This window comes from Ixodes scapularis, unplaced genomic scaffold (genome assembly GCF_016920785.2).
Source record: "Ixodes scapularis isolate PalLabHiFi unplaced genomic scaffold, ASM1692078v2 PGA_scaffold9__187_contigs__length_104089568, whole genome shotgun sequence".
Classification (NCBI taxonomy): Eukaryota; Metazoa; Arthropoda; class Arachnida; order Ixodida; family Ixodidae; genus Ixodes; species Ixodes scapularis.
The window spans coordinates 79,525,791-79,545,326 of record NW_024609884.1 but is presented as its reverse complement, the minus strand read 5'-3'; positions in this window follow the sequence as shown (position 1 = coordinate 79,545,326).

Here is a 19,536-nt window from a genome sequence, read left to right as displayed (position 1 = left end):
AAAAATAAATAGAAACGAGCGCGCCTACAGCTAGCGTCGTCACAGCCTCCACGGGGCGACCGGAGCGAGTCGGGGAAAAATTCTCTCCTCGCCGTGACGTTACCCCGGTTCGCCGTAAGGGGGCGCCACGCGAACTTCTCGGGGCTAATAGTAACCATGAGTAAAATGTGGTATACAGCTATGTTACTGAGAAGTTGCGATAGTGCGAACGATGGGGCGTTGATGAGGCAAGTGAAGCAAAGACCCATCTTACGACTGTGCCGTCTTCATTAGAAGCAAGAATTTCGGTTTGCTTCTTCAACCCCTCCTGACGTCAATGTTTCCAATTTTGGATAAATCCAGGACAGCGTTGATCGCGCAAGACCGCTCCAATATTTAAAGGTCTTTATCAAGTTATAAAACAGTCATGAAGCAGAGGTAAGGACGAATAAATGCGCAAAAGGGTCAAAAATGGGATGAACAACCTATGAGAGGGAATGTGTTTCAAACAGTAATGAAGAGATTAGGGAAACCCACTTGATTATAAGTTTCAGGAATAAATGTATTATCGACGACCTGAACCCTTTATTGTGCAAGCCAATCCTTGTGCAGACACGGGAACGGTTCCAGCAGCCGCGCGATGCCAGAGAGCGGCTGCTGGAACGAACCCAGCATACCACGACCCCTCGATCTCCACCGACCGAGCGGCCTCGGACCTGCAGCTCATGATGGGAAAAAGCGTTCTGTCGCGCTGGCTTCCTCAATCTCGCGGATTGAGCGTGCCCGCGTCAACGAGGGGAAGACACCTGGACGTCTCAAGGTCGTTGTGGCGCTCGGAGCTAGCCGCTCATTTCGCGCTTCTTGAGGATTATCCCTACAGAAAAAGCCGACACAAAAGAAGCCCCTGCCGTCACCTGATTTTTGGGAGAGGGTGAAAAGAGGAGAGCGCGAGGGGCATTTTCCTACCTTGCGGAAAAGGGTTTCGTTGGTCGGTCTTTAATGTAGTCAGAGCAACATGCTACCGCGCCTTCCAAGCTTGAAGCGGAATAAGAAAGGACAGCGACGTTTTGTCGGGACGAGAATTGGTAGTAAAGCTGATACCCCTGTGCTGGAGTAAACGTTTCTTCTGAGCCAGCCTTGAGGCGCGCGGCAGCGGGACGGGGACAGCTTAGGAAAGGCACCTTTCTACCATTCCTTGTCATCAGAAAGGATGGAGGGGAGGAGGCCTCCCTCCGGCTCTGGATAAGCCTCCACAAACGTAAAACCTCTTGCCGCGGGAAATTGGTCTCTGGCAGAGCGCTTCGACGAACAGCAGTCTGGAGCATATGTCCTTGGAGGGACTGCACACTCTCTTTGACGAGTTTTGCTTGGGATGGGCTCTTTCAAGCTCGGCCACGCCAATACCGTGCCAATTAAGTGCACTGATCCCATAATGGCCGGAGAAGGTTCAGAGCTGGCCTAGCATGGGAGGCGCCCCTTGAAGTTTCTGCACGACGCCTAGACGCGAAAAGCATTTCTGCCATCCGTCAATCATTTTCGTACTTTTGTTCGGTGTGACAGGAGAGGCCACGGAAACGCTCTTGCGTGCTAGAGATTTTGAAGATCTCTTTTTGCTACTCAGAAAAGATTTCGGCTAAACAAAGGTCGCTTCCTCCATTTCGGTTTTTCCGCGCGTACGATGTTCGAAGTTGGGGGGGGGGAATTTGCACTGCAAAGGATGTGAGCCTTGACCCCCGCCCCCCCGATCAGAATTGACTTCCGGAGCCCCTGACCACGAATATCGTGGTGACTGATATCTGCAGACTGCCTTTTGTATAATGTATAAGCAGTTTGACCCCGGCTTAAAGGTACTTCTAGTAGAAGCAAACACAGCAATACGACCCACAAAAATAGACCGATCTCACTAAGCGTTGGGCGCATGCGTAAAGCCGCCATAACTTTAGCTCACAGGAGGCAGACGGCCGTGTACGCGAGGGCTCGTGCCTTCTCGTGCTCTACACGCGAAAAGCTCCAGCGAGGTTGTCGCACGTGCAGAAAGACTAAATCTCCCTCGATGCATTGCGGCAGCGGTGGTGTAGTCAAACTGGCTGGTGAGATCGGTCTATTGCGTAATGAATATTAAAAATATTAAAAGAAGCACAACACGGACTTCACTATAGAGTATCAAACCTCGTGAGGCTCAAAAAGCTACGCCAAACAACGTGCAAAGGTAAAAAAAAATATATATATATATATTGCAGCAGGAATATTTTTATTTAGGGAAATACTAATTCTTTTTTTTATATATATACGGAGCTTTTTTTTAGTTTTATACGTGCTACTGATTGCAATCACATATATCAAAAGGCGCGCTTGTAGCGCTAGCCGCAACATGTCCAGATGAATATCTCTATTTAAATAATTAAATAAGCATCACAAATTTTCTATCTACGTCTTCAGAGCAGTTGTTCACCGTTCTACCACAAAGCACAAAAATTTGTAAGTATAAGTTGCAGTAACTCGACGTAACAAGGCTTTCTTGAACTCTTCAGCCTCGCGCCATGCTGTCGATGACTGGGTTGGGAGCGCCACCCCGCGGAGAAACGCCGCCTTCTTCTCTTTTTTCGATTACGCCCTCTCCGCACGAATGGGACGGCCGGACAAGCGTTCGCGCGCTTCGGGATCTCGGAGGCCATGCTCTCCCTCGAAGAAAGAGGCAAAGGGAAGAAGGACAAAGAAGATACGGCCAGAAGCACAGAACGCAGTGAGAAACGAGTATGTGCGCACGCCATTTTGACTATTGAACGAAGGTTGTTGTACTCAATGGAACGCCTCATTTGCCAGCAAGAGGCAACAGTTGCAACAGAAAAGTTGGTGCTGGAAACCCGGGATTTCCGTACAGCGAACACTTCGAACGCCGAAAGAAAATTGTGTGACTCTTCCTTCTACTAGAATGACAGCATGGAAGTTTTCAAGAAAAAGAGCAAGGCGATTTGGTCACAAGTTACGCGGCTAGTGAACGACGCTGAGGCTTTGCTACACTCTAAAAAAAGCACGTGCATCTACTTTCCCGCATCACACTCGGAGAGCCAATCACCGCAACTTACGAATGCAGCTCAAAGAATGACGATGCCGAAACATACGTTTACACTCTAAAAAATGTTCGTGCGTCTACTTTCACGCACCACACTCGGAGAGCCAATCACCGGAACTTACGGAGGCAGCTCAGCGAATGGCGATGCCGAAACATATGTTTAGACCAAAAAACGCAGTCCGAGTTGTGAAATTAAGCAATTGCGTCACGCTTGCATTGCCTAATGTCACAACTCAGACTGCGTTTTTTGGTCTAAACGTGTGTTTCGGCATTGCCATTCGCTGAGCTGCCTCCGTAAGTTGCGGTGATTGGCTCTCCGAGTGTCATGCGGGAAAGCAGACTCACGGGCTTTTTTTAGAGTGATGGACCAAAAAACGCAATCTGAGTTGTGACACTAAGCAATGCAAGCGTGACGTTTTCCATTGCTTAATGTCACAACTCAGACTGCGTTTTTTGGTCTAAACATATGTTTCGGCATCGTCATTCGCTGAGCTGCCTCCGTAAGTTGCTGTGATTGTGTCTCTGAGTGGATTGCGGGAAAGTAGACGCACGGGCTTTGTTTAGAGTGTACAGTCCGCTCAACCCAAATGCGAGGACCTAGAGCTGGTCCTGGAGCAGGGTCAACTTAACACCGCCGACGCCACCATCGAGCCGCTCATTTCGGAGCAAACCGGAGACTTTAAATTCACCCACTTTCTCGTATATGCGGACAAGATTGGTGACCTACTTGACAAAGCTGAAGAGCCAGCTAAGTGCAGTGCGGAACGCGGCAATCCATCCAACGAGAGTATAACATGAACGGAAGCACAAACAAATTGCCAACGCCAGCGAAGTCGAAAATTGAACTCCCAAAACTTGAACTTCTGAAATTCAACGGTCAACAGAAGAAATGGCAACCGTTTTGGGAACAGTTCGAGACCGCCTTCCATCTGAACTCGGACCTTTCGCCGGCGGAAAGGTTCAACTACCTGCGATCAGCGCTGAGCGGCGATGGAGCAGCTGCCGCAGTGCTTCTCCGACGCCGTGGACCTCCTGCGGAAGACGTTCGGAAGCCGGGAAGCACTCATCCAAGACCATATGGAGGGCCTGATGGATCACTAAAGGCATCAGACGTTTGTACGACAACCTACACGCTCGCGAGGACTCAAGGCGTTGGGGGTGAGCGAGGACTCCTTCTGTGCAATGCTCTGCCCGGTCCTACGTCGTGCTCTCCCAGATGGCATACTTCTGTAGTACAACCTAAAGATAGCTGCGGTGGACACGGATACTGACATCAGCCGGGGCGGGTTACTTTGTATGCAAACTGTATAGGCATAATGGTCTGAAATCTCCAGAATAAAAGTCTACGGGAGTTCTAGCAAACCTTTTCTATTCAGAATGTATCCACATTTTTATCGCGTTTCTTCTAATTGGCCGACCATTCGGGATCGAAAAGCTGTAGACTGAAGTGTCTGAACTTTAAATAAAAGGTCTACAAGCGTTCTAGCAGTATTTGTTATCCGCAATGTATCTCAATTTTTGAAGACTTTTTCAGCTCATTGGCACTTCAATTTGAATACAAAAGGTATACACTAAAATGTCCAAACATTAGACAGAAAGTCTACAGGCATTCTATCTAAATCTCAGACACTTTAGTCTACAGCCTTTCGATCCCGAGTGGTCGGCCAATTAGCTGAAGGAACGCTATAAAAAGGTGCATACAATCTCAATAACTAATCTATTCACTGAATCCACAATTGGGTATACAAGTTAGATACACACTCGCTCGTTGTTCTTTTTTTTTCTTTTTTTTTTTGTAAGGGTGACAGGGTGAGAAGCTTCACTTATCTCCCCTCAAGCTGGAGTCTCCCCTCGAAAACGCCTCAACGTCAGGTGCACATCAAGCGTGCGCGCGCTAAAACACGGTGGGAGCTGGAAGACATGGAGCGCGTGCTGCAGGTCGGGTGTTTAAAAGACACGCCATGCTGTTTTTACTCTCTCATGGTGACATCACTGAGCATATTATACTATTAACTTCGTAAAGAAAAGAAGCAATAAAATATTTAAAGCGAGCAACTACTGTGCCGCGTCTTGTCCCGAGTGGTGCTATGCAGAGAAGCAAAAACATACCGGCTAGGAATCGCTTTTCTGGATTTAGTGACTGCATGCCGAAATAAGAATGCTTGTACCATTTTTTTTTAATTATTAAATATCAATAATTTATTATTAAGATATAGAGTTTAGTGACGTCGAATCACTGTTTATCATTTATCAGACTTCCGAGGAGGGGATAGCATACTGGGAATCTTAATAAATACTGAGGTGGTCACCGGTCAAATGAATACCTTTTATATGTAAGGGAAATAATGCGGTGGAGTAGTCAAGGGGCGTTGAGCGAAAGCTTGCGCTGCGCAGAACCTCCTAGGTTCGATACCTACCCCCAGTCCGTTTCGATCTGGACGAGTTCCTTGCTTTCTTGTATTCACTACTGCGTGGTGCAAAAACCCCGGGTTAGCGGTTGCATTACACTGGCTAAATTTCTCATCAGACAGGTAACCCGTGGAGGCGTACGGTGCGCCCCAAACTTAACACCGCCACTAGATTGTCCAGGTTTTTCACTTTTTGCGCTATTCCTGTACCTAGCGGTCAAACTATACTCCGTTTCACCTTCCGTCCGAGCACAGCGGACGCTAGGAGCCATCCCAGCCAATGCGGCGTTGAGGGAGTGTCATGCGACCTTGAGCTCCCTGTGTCGCCCCGCCCCACCGGCAGGTCACGCGACTTTCTCCCGGCGCTGGATCGGCTGGGATGGCTCGTGGCGTCCACTGCGCTCGGACTGAAGGTGAAACGGAGTATAGTTGGTGAAGATTTGCGTCCCCGATGAAAACCCAACCAGGGGAAGGTATTCCAGCAGCTCCAGCGACCAATTTATGTTTGGGTAGCATGCGCTTATATCAATATTTGCGTAACCGACTGACGGCGTTAAGTGTGAGGGGCACTGTACTAAGCATCAATCAAGGCTGTCTAAACATACAAGCCACACAATTTTTTTTTCTCTTTTTCGTTATTTACGTGGTGCACGTTACAGATCCTAAGTTCAATCCCTACTCCCTGCCCTTTTCGATCTGGGCGAGTTTCGTACCGGCACGCGTTCGTGTAACCACTACTGCGTGGTGCAGGTTAAAGACCCCAGGTTAGCGGTTGTACCGCACTGGCTAAATTGCTCATCTACAGCTGGGAGACAGGTCACCCGTGGAGGCGTACTAGCATCAAGGCTGTCTAAATGTAAAACCAACACAATTTTTTTTTCTCATTTTCGTTATTCTGTTTTTCAATACTGTTTTACTCTTCACTCTAAGACATGCCTGCCCGTGTACTTACCCGCGAAACACTCGAAGAGCCAATCTTTGCGATCTACGAAATCAGCTCAGCGAATGATAAGGCGGAACATCTGTTTAGACCTTAAATTAAGTCTGCGCTGTGGCATTACGCAATGAAAGCATGACACTTTGCATTACGTAATGCCACAGCGCAGACTTTATTTTTAGGTCTAAACGGATGTTCCGCTTCATCATTCGCTGAGCTGATTTCTAGATCGCAATGAGCGCTCTTGAAGTGTTTTGCGGGTACGTAGACGTTCAGGCATTTCTTAAAGTGTTTTATCTGGGATAAAAAATAAAAAATAAAGAACTGTTGTAATCGGAGTTTTCGGAAATAAATAAATAATGTCGAAGCAATGGACTAACACAGTTCAATACTTTTTGACAGAGAGCAATTGTTATTAGTTCTTGTTTTGTACGCTTATAAAGTGTACAAGGCTGCTGTGTGCTAATATATTTTTCTTTTGCCCCATCTTCGCGTTCCACTCCCCACCTCGCCAGGGACCGTGATAGAAGGAATCAGCCTCCCCCATGTGAGCACTTCTGCAATGTTCCGAGACTTCTGAGCCTTCGTCGTCGGCGGATCCCGCGGCTTCGACGCCAACGGGTCCCGACGGCAGCCCCCGGAGGGCGGCAGCCAGTCTGGCTGCGGGGTCCGGACCCGCCCGGCAGACCCACACCTGGCCGGTCGATGCACGATCGTTAACGCAAGGCCCACCGTCGTGGCGTGCCTGTCGACCCGAGCTCCGAGCGTGCTCTGCGATACGTTGCTCCTGGCGCCGGCGGGGCCCGTCCGCCGAGGGAACCGTTCCTGAGAGTTCTTGGGCCGAAGTTGTTTGTGGTTATTCGTGGGCATACAGAACGCATATTTTCCCATAAAAAAGGAAAGAAAAACAACCGTTTTACACATTTCATGCGTAGCACCGATATTTGGAACATTTATTCGTACAAAACGAGTTACGGAGAACAAATGATAAAACGTAAATTCCAGAATTGTTGAATCTATTGAAAAATTCCAATATACGACTTGAATTAACATAAAAAAACGATTCGAGGTTTTTCTTGTTTGATGCGAATATGACTTAATAAAACTTGCGAAGATTTATTTGTTTACTTTCTAGCATTTATAGTCATTATTTGTGTTTCTTCATTGTGCTCTATATATTTGCTTATGTTTAAACCTGTTGTATAATAATGTTTTTTTTGTTTTTTTTTAAGCGTATTTGTGTAATGTATGTAGTGTACTGTATGCCTTCTGGCATACAGTACACTACATTCCGGGGAGGAGGCAGCTCGTCAAGCTCATTTTTCAGCCTTTTTCCCCCCCAACCTCCCTTATCACTTTGGCGGGAAATAAAGGTGTTGTGATATAAGTTCCTCAAGCCTAAAAAACTTCTCTCTCTCTCTCTCTCACTTTTTTTCTTTCTGAAAAGTTGTTTCTTTTTATTTATTTTTTTTTAAATTGAAGAACCCTCTGATGTCCAATGTCCCAGAAAATGTCCACTGCCGGGAAGAAAACCGGTTCCTACTTTCTTTCTCTTCATTTCCTCTCGCGCACTTCTCTGTTTCTCTCCCCACATGAATCACTGTCATAAGTTTGTGGATATTCTTGTTTAAATGACCGGCGATTGGTCCACGCCCTGGCGAAGTCTTTCCAATAAAGGGAACATAACACACTCTTGTCAAAACAAACAGGGGTTTAATTAAATTAAGATTGCTAATGATATTAAACAATCTCAAGAGGCTCATAAGCTCCGAAACTCGATTTCAACCAGCACTGTGCTTCACCCTGCCGGCGCGGTGGGTACAAAGCGAAACCTACTGAAAATACAAAGAAACGAAAACACACACGACCTATCTAAATTAAACTTTGTTAAAAACTTGTGTGATCTCAGAAGTATGCAAATCAGGGTGGAAAACATAATATTTTTTTAGTAATAAAATAAACAATATTTTTTTTATTTAAATCACTTCTGCTAGAATATAGTGACCTTTCTGTCACTAAATGGTTTAAAAATGACTACGTGATTTAACTATTTCTTGCCAGGCCATTAATTGCTTTGATGCAAAATGAATGTCCATAGAAGGCATACAATAACATAGACGGTAAATAGAAGAATATTTTCGGGACTGTTTTGAGGGAAAGTGTTTGATTTAAAGAAGTACTTCAACGAAATTTTAAATACACCCGTCATGTTCGTAAAAAGGCTGAATATCATCTACAATATCCGTAAATAACTATCGCACGTTTGTATTTTGAGCCTGATGGCTGTATTTTTTGTTATAAACGACCCCCTCTGGGCATGCGCTCGGGGAGCGGCCAGCGGAGAGCACGTGACATTCGGCGCAATCCTGACGTAGATTGTCTCGGGACGAGCAAAGCTGCGGCGAGGCTGACGTCGAGAGGATGCAACTCAAGAATGTAGGACGAGGGTAAGACGGGCCGGGGACGAGGATTCAGACGGAAAGCTGGAGAAGAGAGGGGGAGACCTCCTTCTCTCTTTAGCGTTCTGTCTGCTTCCTCCTCCCCGGACTGTCTTACCCTCGCCGTACCTTCTTGAGTTGCAAAGAGCAGCCGAAGCACGCCAGCGATCGGGCCACCGCAACTAACCGGAAAGCTGCTCTTGTACGAATTTTGAGAGTTCATCTTCTCTAATCTTGTACAGAGGGACAAGAGACGCGTCTTGGACACACAAAAAGAAAGTTCCGGTGAGAAGGGAGTTCCTCCTTCCCCTCTTCTCTCGTGGTGGCCGGAAAACTGGCGGGATAACTTCAGGTTCAAGACAGGCATCGTCACTCCCTCTCAGGGTTCCTAGCCGGGCATTACAAACGAGGCTTTAGCGACATTCACCAGGTGCCCTTCGCTAATCGTTTAATTCGTTTTAAAATTCATTTTCTTGTCTTTTTCAACAAGAGATTGGTGTATCCGATGTGATACTGCTCCCTTGAACACGTATACACCTAGAAATAAGCGCCGAAATCAGGATTCAAATCATGATTCAAATCGCTATTTAAATCATTTTGATTTTTATTCTCCACCCCAATACAAAACTTGAAACTTGAGTTGCTCCGAATGAGCTGGCAACACCAAAAAGATGGCGAGTGGAGGGGTACACTACTAATCTGTCGATGCCCGGGAGTGTCTGCCTCTTGCAATGCACTGTCCAAGGGGGGAGAGATGATCCCGCGGTGAGGGCTCCATGTTGGGCTAGTGAGCGATAGAGATCTGTACGGGTTCGGTCAAGCCCCAAAGCCCGAACCTGATCCGACTGTCAGGCTCGGGTCAATATATGAGCGCCCTGTTCGGGCTTGGGTCGGGCTCGGGCCTATTTATTTCGATCTGCGTCGGGCTCGGGTAGGGCCGGGATTGAGGTCTTTGGACCCGACAACCCGACCTCGCTAAATCTAGAAATGCGATTTTAAGAACTGCGGTATACTACCGTATACCATCTTTAAACACGCAAAAAGTAGCGGAAAGATGGTGCAAGTTATAACGCAAAAAATGCCGACCCAGGTTGATGACGGTGGCATGTAAATGCCACGATAATTAAACTTCTTTAGCAAGTTTCATTCTCCGCGATAAATTTCGCTTGGTAGGTGCTTGCTTGTCACGAGCTGGTTTTTGTTTCCCATTTAGCATAACTCGTGTTCTATTTTTTTTTTTTTTTGCGGGAATTACCAAATGATGCCAACTAAAGTCTTTATTTACAATTTCTCCCTTCCCTAAAAAATCCATTATAGCTAAGATAAATTACTGTGTCGTTTTATTTATTTGATTTAAGTGTCGAGGTTTCTTAAATCAAGCTTGTCTTTTCATAGCCACACCATTATATAGACACGATTCCTGAATGCGAATAAAATATAGCTGCGTTGACATTTTTGTAAAAATAGGGTATTATTCCAAGCAGAAGAAAACTCGGCTTGCTGTGATTCGTGGCATGTAAAGTGAAGGCAGAACTTAATCTAAAGTTTGTAGACGAATGAAGAGTACTGATCGAATGAAATAATCGTTTACGAAGCCGTTGATTATCAAAACCTTTTTAGCTGCGCCGGGATTCAAACTCCGGGTTCACTAAATAGCGGTAAGGAATGCTAACCACTGCAACAAAAACCAAAAAGAATGTGGTCAAGTGTGGGAACTTTTTCCTCACTATCGTGGCTAAGGCGAGGGAACTAGCGCAGAATGTGTCTCCGAACATTAGCCGAGCATTGAATCACGGAACCACTTTCGGCCGCGCTATTGTCAGTCTTTTTTTATATCACGATTAACTTCCCATCAAGCACACATGTACATGTTACTGGAAGAAATAAACAAAATATCATTACTCGTTACGGGCTCGAAAAGTAACTGAGCACGTTACTCCTAAAATGTAAAAAAAACCAAAAAAAAAAAAAAAAACGAACGCCATACATCATCTTAGAAGCAAGTAGTTACTTTCACGTCACTCTGAATGTGTCCGGTTTCTGAAGAAGCCGCCTTCCAATTTCTGTTGGTAATAATGCCTAGCTTCTTAACCCATTCATGAGCATATTTTTTTAGTTACTCGTTTTCGATTAAGCATTTTGTTTTTCAGATTTGTGCTCACCGGAGCATGCGCCGTGGTACCGGCGATGAACACACGGCTACGCTTGCCCGGTGATTGACATTGGCACACAGCGACGTACAGCGACGGACATATGGCGATATACATACGCTGTAAAATGTGCCCGCTAAGATAAACTACTGATAATTGAAGGTGTAAAAAAAATTGCGCGGAAAGGCGTCCCCCCCCCCCCCCCCCCCCCCCCCCCCCCCCCCCCCCGGGAAAATGGAAAGTCTACGCCACTGATTGGGCGAGTTGGTTACGCATAGTTTCGAAGAGGGAAACAGCACCAAAAGTACGGAGAACAAAGAACGAGGAACGAGGAACAGCGCTCGGTCTGTGTGTTCCTCGTTCTTTGTCTTCCGTATCTTTTGCCGCTGTTTCCCTCTTCGTAACCCATGCACTCTTGCAAGCGCTCGGAAAGCAGCCAGCGGAGAGCACGTCACATCCGCCGCAATCGTGACGTAAATTGTCTCGAGACGAGCAAAGCTGCGGCGAGGCTGACTTCGAGAGGATGTCCTAGCCGTTCCAGCCACCGAAGCGGCCGAAGCACGGCAGCGATCGGGCCACCGAAACTAACCCCAAAGCTGCTTTTGTACGAATTTTGAGTGACGGGCTAATTTTATATAATCTTGTAGAGGGACAATAGTAGCGACGTCTGGTACACACAAAAGAGAGTCTCGGATAGAGGGGAGTTCTTCCTTCCCCTCTTCTCTCGTGGTGGCCGGAGGCGAGACAGTTATCGTCCCTACCTGTCAAGGTTCCTAGATGGTCGTTAGAAACAAGGCGTTAGCGACATCCACTAGGCAGAGGACGGCATTCTAGGTCGCCCTCACTCATCCTCAACCTCACAGCCACACTTACCTAAGCCCCTCACTCACCCTCACCCTCACAGCTACACTCACCTTCAGCCCCTCACTCACCCTCATCCTCACAGTCACACTCACACTCAGCCCTTCGCTCACCCTCACTGAACCTCACGGCCCTCACGTCCCTCACGCACTCACCGCCTTCACGGCCCTCACGCACTCATGGCCCTCACGCCCCTCTCCGCCCTCACGCCCCTCACGCACTCACCGCCTTCACGGCCCTCACGCACTCATGGCCCTCACGCCCCTCTCCGCCCTCACGCACTCATACCCCTCACGCCCCTCACGCACTCACGGCCCTCACGGCCCTCACGCACTCATACCCCTGACGCCCCTCACGCACTCATCGCGCTTACGCCACCCAGGCCCGCTTCAGATAGGCCCCCAAAAACTTCACGTCGCAACACCAGCAACACGGGCCGCCCGCGTTCATACGCAGCAACCAATTGCTGCAATTTGCCATCATCATTATGACATTTTTTTTCTTGAACTATTTAGACACACAATTACGCGCTATAATCGTGTTTTTTATGCATTTAAATCTCGTTGACAATACTAATGCAACTTTCTGAAACAGTTTATTTCCAAAAACGAACAATTTCAAACCAGAACCAAGTCTTTTGTTGTCATCATCACCGGCACGAGGTATAACGTGAAAATTCTGCGTCCCTGATTGGATGCAGCCGCTTCAAACGTCTTCGAATTGCTCTGAGTTGCTCGCTTGTTTCGAGCCGAACCCGATCTCAGCAATTCGTGTCGATCTAGGGAAAGCTAGGGAACAACCCGCCAGCAACACCAAAATTGCTGAGAAAGTTGCTCCGTCTGAAGGGGGCCTCACGCACTCACCACCCTCACGCCCCTCACGCACTCATGGCCCTAACATCCCTCAAGCACTCACCGCCCTAACGGCCCCTCACGCCCCTCATGCCACTCACACACTCATGGCCCTCACAGCCCTCACGCACTCACCGCCCTCACGGCCCTCATACTCCTGACGCACTCATGGCCCTCACGTCGCTAACCGCACTCACGCTCCTCACGCACTCATGGCCCTCACACACCTCACGCCCCTCACGCACTCACCGCCCTCACGGTCCTCACGCACTCACGGTCCTCACGGTCCTCACAGCCCTCACAGCCCTCACGGCCCTCACTCACCATCACACTCATGAATTTTCCTGGGTCAGAAACTCACTCACCCTCACCTCACCTGTGAAGATGAGGGTGAGTGAGGGTCCTCATGAGAGGTTTGCCGAGGTATGTCACCAGGTACTCTTTGCTAATCGTTAAAGTCGTTTTAAAATTTCTTTCCGCTTCCTTTTCCACAAGAGATTGGTGTCTCTGATGTGATACTGCTCCCTTGAACACGAATAGACCAAAAAATAAGCGCCGAAATTTCGTTGTAGTGTACCTTTAAGCAATGTAAAACGTCCCGCTTGCATTGCTTGAGGTCACAACTCAGACTGCGTTTTTGGTCTAAACATATGTTTCGGCATCGTCATTCACTGAGCTTCCTCCGTAAGTTGCGGCGATTGGCTATCCGAGTGTTTTGCGGAAAAGTAGACGCACTTTTTTTTTTTTTAGAGTGTATAGTTTTAACACTTTTTCCACAAGGGCGCAGGCATCTTGAATGTCGTCACTTCTGGTAAGCGGTAAAACATCGTTTTGATCTCTCCACGCCGCTGGAAGAAAAATGCGTGATTGTCCCACATTCTTGTTTTGCCTCCCCTATATTTTCTCCCATATTACAGGTTGAAATGTTTTATTATTTTTTCGTCCCGCATGCCAGATACGGAACCCACGTGACTAAGAACAACCGGAAACAGAAAACGTCTGTAGGGTGGATGGTGCTCTTAGTTTGGGTGGTGCCTTGGGCAAGATTACCCTAGCCGGGGTCACACTGCTTATAAATCATAAAAAAAAAAAAAGACAATCTGCAAACAGGTTCGAATGTGAGTCAACGCGAAATTCGTGCTTCGAATGCCGCATGGCATTGAGTTCAGGGAGAAATTTGGCACGCTGTATTCGAACCACGGACATTGTGGTGACTCGTGTTTGCAGACTGTTGTTTGCATGATGTATGAGCAGTGTGACTTCGGCTTTAGTCTTTCAGTGCCTGGGATGGGTAGAGCTCAGAGTTTCTTGGCATTTCTGGGAAGAGGAGGAGGGCGCACAGTTTTGATAAGTGCTCAAAATGGGAGAGGGCACGCGTGCCCGTACCTTTGACTGCATTCCTAACAAAAGTTGTCCCCGAGTATATACCTTACCAAAAAACGCTCTTAGGCCGTCACCATGTTGCTGATGCTGATGCGGCTAGTGCCGCATCACCAGCCGCAACTAGAAATGTTCTGCTACTCTCTTGGACTGCGAAGACCCGCTCAGCACAGTTCTCTACCTACGTTTTGCCGTTTTGCATTCGACGTTTTCTGGCCACTCTTGAACGTTTCCACTTAATATTTCTGAAGCATGCTGCGTACCCTTCCTGTGTTATCTTCCGCTGTGAGAAATAGGGCTGGTATGTGGCTGTCATTCAAGCTTTTCCGCTCAACATTCACGGGAAACGAAGGAGAGGAAGGACGTCGAACGGCCCTTGACGCGATTTTGTGAACAATAACAATTGTTCTCCCCCCCTCCCAGAGATAATTCGCGCAGAGTTTTCTCCGAAAATAGTTGTCCGGATTGGGGTGGGAAACGGCTCAGTCGCGTTCGTTCCCTTGCTTTGGTGCTGTTGTGAAAAAAGGAAGCTCTCCCCAAAAAAAGTGCCCCGAAACGAAGTCAGCTATGGGATTCCGTCCGATCCTCAAGATGTGACTGTCATTGACTGTGACTCTGTTATTTAAAATCTTTCTCTAATAAATTATTTTCAGATAGCGCTGCATCGTGTGGTACGTATAATATATTGTTCGAATGTTAAAACTTTCTAAATTGTATGTCCGTGTCCTGTCACGTTATTTGTGAGCGTGAAAAATACATGCCTTTCTACTATCTTCTGCTGTATTTTATTTTCGACAGCTAAGCGCTTTGTCATATGGCACGCGACTAATCGGGTAACGCCGTCAAAACTTTTTGTAGAAAAAAAAAACGACAACTAACATTTTAGTCGCAATCGTTCTGTCGCGCGCGTACCCAACAAAAAATAGTTTACAAAATTTTTTTGCTTTTTTTTATGTGGTACAATGCTTGACCATGCACAAATGTGGTACAAATTGACCATGCGTGATATATCGTCGCAGTTTGACGAAAGCTGCTTGCAGCAAACGTCGCGCACCGACGGTCTATATTACATTAGCCGGCGCCCACGAAAGTCGATATCTCCATACGCACATTTATTATGTCACTGGCAAGGTTACAGGACCGGATATTGCTCTTTACACCGGATGGTAAATAATGCCTGCTGGCGGAATGGTTCCTTTGAATTGCGTGCCGTGCTTGCTGCTTTTTAATTATCGCCACATCTAAAGGCCCGTTCACACACTCGCGACCTCTTAAAACTGGGTTCCCTAAAACCTCTCAAAACGAGAGGACACACTGGCGCCATCTATTGAGTAGCAGTGTAAACTTGGCGGTCCGGCATATTTTCTATTTCTCTCCCGCATTATCTTCTCTTTCTTGGCTCGAAAACCTTTTGTCAACGTTGTAAACGACCCTTTCTTATAGGTATTACGCACATTTGACCTCGGAAGTTCCGCAAAACCTTCGCTCTTGTGAAATGCAGTTCCAGGGTCAACGCATAGATGGCGCCAGCGTGCCAGTGTGTTCTCTCGTCCTAAGAAATTTTAAGATGTTTTAACAAGTCTCGTCTATCTCGGTCGTGCTCGGTTGCAAGAGTGTGAACGAGCCTTTACACATTTTCTTCTTTCCTTAATTGTCCGTCGAAAAAAAACAAAAAAACTTGGAATGTTAAATCTACAATTTTCCGAAACTCTCGGTTAGGAAGATTTTGGTATAAGCTTCACGTGATTGGATTGGGACGGTTGAATAAACCATTTGCTATTTCCACCAACTGCCCCGGCCCGCGGTAAAAGATTCGTGGGAACAGCTTTCGTTCGGCCCCTTAGCAATAGGTGACATCAACCCCAGGTTTTGAGCGTAATTCGGAGTCACTCTGAACAAGCGCCTGATATACCCCAATGACCTGTCATATCGCTTTTAAAATTTCTCCTCAATGTCAGCGTTTTTGATACTGTGCATGCTGTCCACCCTTCAACCTGGATGGGCTGCAGAAATCTCTTACATTATTATCATGCTGATATTAAGTTAGAAACGCTAAAAATGCTATTAAAGGCCCCGCGGATTCCGAGCTAAATCCTGGTTTTTGTTGTTGTGAATTATCGGCTTTTTAAGCGATTCCTGCTCAAAAAACAGTCACGAGAATGATAATATTGTAAGAGATTTCTGCAGCTCAGCTCGGTTGAAAGGTGGACCGCATGCGCAGTATTGAAAATGCTGACGTTGACGAGCAATTTTAAATGTGATAAGACAGGTCCTTGGGGTATGTCAGGTGCTTGTTCAGGGTGACCTCGAATTACGCTCGAAAGCTGTGTAACCGTGGAGTCGGTCGATCACTAGGGAGCTCAAGGAACACCGTTCCCATGAATTATGCGGGCCGGGGCGCTTGGGAATACTGCAAATGGTCTATTAAAAACAAAACTGAACAGGCTAATTCTATGCTATGGTCTTTATTAGCTTTTTCATATACAAGCATTTACAGCAGAAAAGAGTCAAAGTACAGGCTAGCTGGTGGAAGTCAACCATTTCGTCGTTTACCCTGAGACTGGGTAAACGACGTCGTTTACCCTGAGATTGAGACCTGTCTGTTCTTTCTGTTACTTCTGCTCTACAAAAAAAAAAAAAAAAAAAAAAAAACCCAAGTCTCAGGGTAAACGACGAAATGATTTACAGCAGGTTTGCCCGCTAATACTCACAGTCCGTTTCTGTTGCCTGCCGGTTTAAATTCTCGAAAAATAACAATAGTTTTCTGTTGGCGTATAATGGTGTCACGTTAATATGTCTCCTTGGCATAATGTTAACAATTTACCAGTAAAAACTATTGTAAAAATTTCTTATTTGAAAGTAAAATTGCAAGATATAAATAGCATAATTCGATTAAAAAGGTGGACCGCCTAACTCAAAGCGTGAAAGTTTGTGTAAGGGGTATATATTTACTTCTCAAATGTGAGCTCATAATGAAGTCGTTAATACTTGTGTGTTATATTTAGAACTTAAATTGCCTTTCGGGAAAGATAACTTCGGGTACGAGAATTCGGTATAAAAATTGAGGGGCAATGGTTCGTAGAAATGCGCTGTCATATTAACGTCACCTTGCCTGAAATTAGAGAAACGAAGTACCTCTGCCTGAAACCATGGCGTCCTATTCCGAAACATACGGAGATCAAATAATTGAACGCCAGGAACGATCCCCCCCCCCCTTTCTTTTACCTTTTTTTTTATTTATTTTTGCTAAGCGGGGTTTTTTTTTATATTTAATCTGACCTTGCCATGCAGGCTTCAAAAGCTTCAAACTGAAGCGGTTGTCCCAGAAAAATTAAAAAAAAAAGGGGGGGGAGGGGGGCATAACCAAGAAACTAAACCCCCGCTTTCCCTCTCGGCGCGGGGGAGTTGGGGTGGCCCGGCCGGCGTTCGGATGTCCCCTCTAAACAAAAAAAAAAAAAAAAAAAATCCAACAACAAGAACAAAAATTCGGATACTGCGGCACTGCGGCCGGATATTGTGACAATCACATTCTGTGTTACCACTGCCCACAGTGCCACTGCCCTTGGCACAATAGTAGAAGAAAGTTGTTTGTTTTTTTATTGTTAAATTGCACTGCTTTTTACTGTAAAACAAACTACACCGACATTACATCCTGTACAATTTATCTGAGTAAATCGTATTTTTGTTATGTAAAGTAGGTGTAGTCTGTTTCATCACAACGATCCCCGGCCTCTGGAACATTTTTGCACTACTCCTTACGTCCTGAAATATTCATGTAGGGTGATTTGGTTCGCTCTCATAACGAGGAAATGATAAAAGAAACGGACAGAACACGGATCCTTTCTTTATTCCCTCCTCGCGATACCTGACTTTTATCAACGCGCTCGCTACGAACCTACTAACGTTATACGACTTGAAAAATTAAGGGTCTTTATATTTCGATAAACTTGGATTGAGCGTGTTGGTAATAGATTAAAAAAAAAAAAATACACGAATGAGTCAGACAAAGAGGACGGACAGGACCAAACCTCTTTCGACTTTCAACACATTGAGGTCTTTATTGCCAGGCCGACAAGCAACGAGCTGCCGAAGATTTGGGGAAAGGGTTATTGGGACCTTGACGGCCCGGACTGGCGGGCGTTGACTCGGAGAGTTTTCGGGACGAGATACCTGTCCACCACCAAGCGCCCCCCAACCTCCCTTACTTCCTTTCCCGCCCCCTTCGCTCTTTTCTTTGCCCCCCCCCCCCCCCTCCCCCATCCCCCCCGCCCTCTCTCGCTGGTCTAATCTTTTCCACTAACCCTTTCCCCAAATTTTCGGCCTGGCAATAAAGACCTCAATGTGTTGAAAGTCGAAAGATGTTTGTCCTGTCCGTCCTCTTTGACTCTTTCGTACATTTTTGAACTTTAACTTATATTTTGGCACTCGGAAAGTGAACGCTTTCTCCCGAGCCTCTCAATATTTCGCCGATCGGGACAAAGGAAGCCCAGGGGCAGGCGGCAGTGCGTTCTCCGTAAAGCAACTCTCCTTCCCCGTCCCTGTTCCTTGAGCACCGCGCAAAACCCCGGCGCCGACAAAACAGGTCTATTTCTGCGGCCATTTCCTCACAAAACGAGACAAACAAAGCTAACCACCCAAACTTCTCCTCGGCCCAACTTGTGAGTCACCTTTTTGGGCCGCAAGGTATGCGAGCGGCAGCAGCGCGGTCGTGTAGTCCGCGCGCCCCACCCCCTCAAGAGACCGCCCCATTCGTCGGTGCTTCCGTGACGTTACTAACGTCAGAATCCGCGACCCATGCAGTGCTGCCGCCGCTACGCGGAGGCCCCGAAGGCTACGGAAACGCGGAGCGCGCAAATTCGTCGGCGGTCGCTCGCCATCTCAGCGCCGTTTGATCAGTCGCGCTGCTCGGTACGGGACCGTGTGATCGGCGCTGCTGTGACCACCTACCACTAGCTACCACTGCTACAGAGTTTTGGGAGCCCTGGATTTCGGCATCTGACCAACCGTCCAGAGCACAGTCATGACCGAGTAAGTTGGACTGTGCGACAGAAGGCCGGAATCGCCGAACGTCTGCTTGGACGCGGTCGCCTGTGTTGTGGATATGACCGCACGCGCCTGAATATCCGCTGTATCCTTTAACGCTCTGGCGTTGCCGTTTGCTGATGAGCGACTTGGCTGAGAGAAAGCGAATTCGTTCGTCAGAAACGCGCTTTACTTTTCTGCGTGGGTCACTTGAGCACCCTGCCGACGCCGCTTCTGGTTGTGTACCGTTCTGCTCTGCGCTACAAAAAAAAACCAGTTTTAAGCGAAAAAAAAAAAAAAAAAAAAGAAAGCCTTCCTTCGAAACGAGTCCTTTCGGTCTGTAGCGCCGATCGTTCTAAGGGAAGTTGCCGTTTTGCTACGTTCGCTTGGACAAGGAGCGGTCTGTACGCAGTCGCCGGCCCGTGTCCAGGGTCCAG